Source organism: Xyrauchen texanus, chromosome 8 (genome assembly GCF_025860055.1).
Source record: "Xyrauchen texanus isolate HMW12.3.18 chromosome 8, RBS_HiC_50CHRs, whole genome shotgun sequence".
Lineage (NCBI taxonomy): Eukaryota > Metazoa > Chordata > Actinopteri > Cypriniformes > Catostomidae > Xyrauchen > Xyrauchen texanus.
The window spans coordinates 9,384,499-9,390,498 of record NC_068283.1 but is presented as its reverse complement, the minus strand read 5'-3'; the positions used below and the strand labels follow the sequence as shown (position 1 = coordinate 9,390,498).

Sequence of the window (6,000 nt, the reverse complement as noted above, 5' to 3'; positions counted from 1 at the left end):
TGCATGACCCATCATATTTCATTATATTTTATGGGAATAGTTATGTTTCTTCTTATTTACATACATTGGGGTGTTCTGTGTTATATTTGATGTAGTTTAGTTGTTTACTGCATTATTTAAATTTCACATGTGTGAAAAGCCACTAGAAGAGCCACTATTGATGAAATTCATGCCATAATGTGCCCTTTTGAAATGACCACTATGATTAACAAATACATTATAAAGTGAAAAGCAGATTTTTACAGTTTTAGAAGGTTAATGTATCAAGTTTATCATTTAATAATATAAGCGGTAATACACTGTAAAATATACAGGCATCAAAATGACATCCCATAAAGCCTGAAACATGGCTGCCGGTAATTTACCGTAATTTCGAAGAAAAAAAAATTACAGTGTGCATTTACAATTTCCTGTCATTTCCTTTCCCATTGATTTTCCCGTTGGTGGTCATGATATGGGCTCTTCCATGCATCCTGATGTAACATCATCAACCTAAAACCTCAAAAAGTTAATTGTTTACATCCAACATTTTTGTTTATGAATGATTTCTAACCATTTAAAGAAATACATCTGGATATAATGGGGATCAAGCTTAACTGTCCCACTTTACTCATATTCACCCTACGTTTTCAGATGCAGCCTAAATTAAGCCATCACTCATTAGGGGCTAGTTAATCTAAGACCAAATGTTGGTTTAAAGTTGTTTGTACATACTTATTACATACAGGATTGCATGCAAAATTTGTGACAATGATAAACTACATATTTGATCATTAAAATTACATTAATAATTAGAATTTGTTTTTTTTTACAGTGAATTGAATATTCAACAGATTCTCTCAAAATTAGGCTGTTGGTTTTACAAAACATAAAATAGTTTATATAACATACCTAATAGTTTACACGAGAAAACTGTGGCCTCACATTTGGGCCTCTAATGCTTCCGAAAAAAAACCTAATGGGACACCAACGTGTGCCTGTTCCTAGAAAGTGGACAATATAGTTGAGTTGAGCAGTACTGCTTAAACTCTGTTTTCCCCAGTAGAATTTTGAGAGGTACAATCAAAACATGGCATAATTTTCCCTTTAGCAGCTGTTGAAAGTTCATCTGCGACCTTTCTTTGTTTACCCACCAGAAGAAGGTGTGTAGCAGCTCAATCGCTGATCATCAAGAGCAGAGCTGGTCTTTCCAGAAACTCTTGCTTGGCCAAAACACTTGTCACAATGAAGCTTTGAATAGGAATCAGTCTGACTCTGTCTCTTGTTTTGTTTCCTTCTCTGCTGCATTGTTTTAACATGCTGATCAGCTGCCGTGGCAGAGCCAGGAACTTTATACAGGGGTGGCCGGGCAGGGGTAAGCAATCACTGTGTGATGGCACAGAACAAAAGGGGCTATTTTAAGTGCCCACAACACAATAATATTTAATACATTGTATTTGTTTGTTATTAAAGGAATGGTTTACCCAGAAATGAACATTTACTCTCACCCTCATGTTGTTCCTAATCCATATGACAAAAGGAGATGTTAGGCAGAATGTAAGCCTCTGTCATCGGCCATTTTCATTGTATAGAAAAACGATTTTTACTTTGAAAAAGGTTTTTAATGAGGAGCCCTGTGAATCAGTCCTATTTACTTATTATTTACTTATAAGTTGTGTGGCATGTTGTTTACCATCTCTAGATCAACCTGCCTGTCATTGTCCTGCGCCTCTGAGTCTTCTTGCTACTCATTTAAATGAATGAATGTAAATGAATGTACTCTTCAGTTGGTTAGAATGTGTTTGCCATAAAACAAACCAAAAAGAGGAAATAAATAATATTGATGAACTTTACGTTGGCATTAAATGTGTAAAAACCCTGTATTATATACTGTATTTCAGGATAAAAATTATTACACAAATTCATTTGGCTTAGTTTCATAACACTCAAAGTAGTGTTAAAGGAATGTTCCACGTTCAATAAAAGTTAAGCTCAATCAACAGCATTCTTGGCATAATGTTGATTACCACAACCTCCTCCAAAAATCGAGGTTACAGTGAGGTACTTTCAACAGAAGTAAATGGGACCAATTTTTAGAGGGTTTAAACACAGAAATATGAAGCTCATCATTTTATAATTTACATCATTTACATTAATTCTTCTGTTAAAACTCATGTATAATTTGAGCTGTAAAGTTGTTTAAATTGTAAAAACTTTAAATTACTGCTTGTAATGAGCTACCAGGGGCCCCCGCAAATATATATATATATAGATATATATTTTTTTTTTAATACATTATAAGCTGTGAGTAAGACTCAGGCAGCTGTTATGGCTCAATTAGACAGTTATAAGGGGCCCCCTTGTGGCCCGAGAGGGAAGGGAGTATGTAACTGCAAGGAGAGTGTTTGGCTAGATGTGGCAGGTATGCGCACTCTCAAATTGATTTTCATATATCATGAAGTGCCCCTACAAGTCAGAAGTGGAAAAAAGAAAAAGGAAGAGGGAGAAATGCAGCCAGACCATTGGTAAGAAATGTATGTAAGCCAGCAACATATAGCTAGATGGTGTTTGTTCGTTGTCATGCACTAAATTGCAACAATTAGTTAGAACGTTTTGCAGTTGTGTCCTGTTATATAATATTATTTATTGTTATTTATAGTCATTCATTTTGGATCTCCAAATAGGATTTCACTTAGGGCCCCATATGTTCAGAAACGGCCCTGGAAAAAGTAATCACAATACTATTACTTTACTTTTAAGGTATTTTCTAAAACACTTTTCACAAAAGTTTGCGTAACAAAATCAAAATAATTTGGTCGAAAATCTTCGTCTTGTTTATTGTCATTCACTCGTTTCTCCCTTATAATGGCTTGTATGGGGCTTGATATAGTTTTCGTAATAGTCTCTTTTATTTTTATTATTTTAGAAATATGTGAAATCTAATTAAAGCAGCTACTTAAAAGTAATTAACTGAATTCAGTTAGTCAGTATGTTTAATATGATTACAACAATAACTTCAAATGTAATGTATTAGACTACTTTTTTTACTAAAAATGTATTAGATTACTGTAATTTATAATTTTGTAATCAGATTACACCCAACACTGCTGATTAGCCTCCTCCACGAAACAATGCATAAATAAGGACAATGGGTTAGTGGTTCATTTGTGACATGAGGAATTTAACACCTCCCCAACCACAGCCTTTTATTGGCACTTCTGACATCTCACTTCTGACATCTCATGTACTTGCTATTCTATTTTGTGACCCTCATTCCGAGATTGGTAAATCAGCACATTCAGGACATAAATCATTTCCATTCCCGCGACGGACAGGATCGGATGCCGTTTCGGAGCACAACGGGTTAAGGGCTGACTCTGCAGGCAACAATCCTGCCTCCACCAGCCTCTTCCCCTCGATTCACTTTACTGCTCTTTAACTGGGGGGGATCTGTTATCAGCAAGTCTGGCGCCCGGGACCCTTTTGGAATATGAACCGATAATTCCTAACCGGATAGGCCTACACAAAACGGAACCACAAACATCACACAGGAGAAACTTTGAAGCGCGTGAGTGAACGCCTGTTTTATCTGGAGCACAATTCAAAACTATCAACAGAATCACGCGGTGATGTCGAGGGGAGCACAGCGGCCGATGGGATCCCAAAGTTGGGACTTTTATGTCAAGCAGTGAGAGGTAAGCACACAAAGGACGTTCAGACGGCGACGAATTTGGTAAACTAAGATTTCCAAATATTACTCCATTATTTCAGCTGAGTCACGCAACCGAGTTTTGCCGCAATACCGCATTATGAGAGACGTTAGTCCGGTCAGGTAAAGTGTCTGGTCTGACGTATTAGTCTACTGATTAAAAATGTTCAATGAAAAACTATCAGAGCAGGTAGAAGTGAGGAGTATCTGGTCCTGCATTTTGAGAAGCCGTCAAAGTAAACTAAAGGATGAAAGAGCAGAGAAGTTACAGTAAGTTAATACATTATTATATAATTGCTGCTGAAACATTTAGTTAAAATCTGATTATATACTGGTATATATTTGCTTGTTTGATTCAATATAAATACCGTTGATATGCATCATTCTATTTTTAAGTCACAGAGAGCTATAATACAACTAAAAGTTACAATACATCTGTTCTTCAAATATTTATAAAGGTTTTCACTTTATTCATGTATAATTTAGGGCTGAGTGTCGTCTGCCACCTCACCATATGATACCATACACATGTATATCATAACGATATCGTGATTCAATTTCGCTTTCAATTCTAATTCATTTGGGTATATTTCAGTTAAAATATAAATTTTGCTTACAGTAAGAATGAAATTCTCGAATGCTGTTATTAGTTCATTAAAATAAACATTGTTATTGTGTAAAATAAGTGCTGATTTATTTTCAGCATTTTTTAAGTCTTATAGGGCTGGGTAGATTTGGCTACTTCTGAATTGTAATCTGGTACTTGTTACAAATTACAAGTAATGTAATCTCTAGTATTGTGTTTTTAACCTAATCTAATATTTATTTTGTATTCCTTATTTGCTGGTGCCATTTTGACATAATGTTTTCAATGCATAAGAGAAAACTTAATAATATGTGAATGTATATGTTTGTTTGTGTGTGTGTTTTACTCACTATTTCTTTCTGACTAAAATAAAAAACAACAAACTTTAAAAAAATTCTTACTCGCAATTTTGGCATTACAAACGGCATCCATGTGTGGTAACAGATCAGACTATATATATATATTTGTAAATCAAGGCCAGGAAAAAAAGTCTCAAAAGGTGTCGCAAAAGCACGTTCATGTATGTTAATGTTTGAAGGCGAGTTCAAAAGCAAATTAGCAATTTAACTTTGCTGACTAACTGGATTACCGCTTTATCTTTAGTGTCTGGCTGGTAGCTAGTATCAGGTCTATGTTCAGGTATGTTTATAATTCAAAGACTTAAAAAACAAATGAAGAAGTATAGAAATCAGTAAATTAATGTAATAATGTAATCCATAAAAAGTAACCATAATCAAAAAGTATTTAAAAATATTATTTAATCTAATTACAAATACTTCATTTATGCATTCTGATTATGTAATCTAGATTACAAGGAATCACATACTACTCAGCACTGCTCATTTGCTAATGTTAAATTGTATTATATATGAGCAATCAGCCACCCTGCTCTCTATATATTGGTATCGGTTAGGGTGGGGGTGGGGGGAAATCCATATCAGTCGATCACAAATTTAGACCAATTTTTGTTTTGTTTTTAAAGAGTGAAAGAAATTCATGGGAAAAATAATTGTGTACTGTGCAGGTCCCAGTAGTTGTGGCTGTTTCTGAAATTCCACCCTCTTTGCTAAGCAGTGTGAACCAACAGACTCACATCAGAAATGTGATGTTAAGCAAACTGGTGTCATTGATTGTCGCCTAAACCCAGTTTAGAGAGATAGGAATGTCAACACATCAAGGTCATGGTCTGTGCAGTGTGTTATCAGTTTCCTCATTGGTGTAGCCTAGGACTTTGATTTGAGTTTGTAATTGTATTTATTTATTTATTTATTTTTTGTGTGCTGGATGTGATCTTGTACGAAGTTAGCAAAGTCATAGAAAATACTCTATACTGCTATACTTTATATTTATTAAAAAATCCAATATACAGGCATTTTGCAAAAACTTCAAGTTTCAACAAGCAGACATATTTCCAGTGGAAAAATGATTCATTCTAGTCTTAGTTAAATGAAAAACTACGTTGGCTTGTTGGAGAAAGTCAATGTACTGTCATTGCACAAACTTAGGTTAGGGTTTAGTCAAAATCTCTAAACTTAGACCAAATATCTGACTATAACTTTTAAAGCTTTAAGCTACATGCACAGAAACTTGGCACAGACCTTCAGCATGTTCTGACTCGGTTACTGTATCTTTTAAACGTATCATACTTAGGGTTTATCCATAGTGTACATTTCAAAATTCCTAAATCCCTTAGACTTCCCTGAAAATGACACTGAAAAGTAATTTC

At 34.7% G+C, this 6,000-nt stretch overlaps 1 protein-coding gene across 3 annotated transcripts in view; it reads left to right on the top strand.

Annotated features, from left to right (window-relative positions):
- Window positions 1–1,263: 1,263 nt before the first annotated feature.
- Window positions 1,264–6,000, top strand: part of LOC127647653 (epsin-3-like) — a 30,827-nt gene continuing 26,090 nt past the window's right edge. The window contains exon 1 of one of the 3 annotated variants that reach the window (XM_052132046.1): window positions 1,264–1,354. The gene's annotated coding sequence lies outside the window, so the exon portion shown is untranslated. Of the gene's footprint in view, window positions 1,355–3,245; window positions 3,675–6,000 lie in introns of those variants that run through there. The other 2 variants (XM_052132045.1, XM_052132047.1) reach the window with 2 other exon arrangements.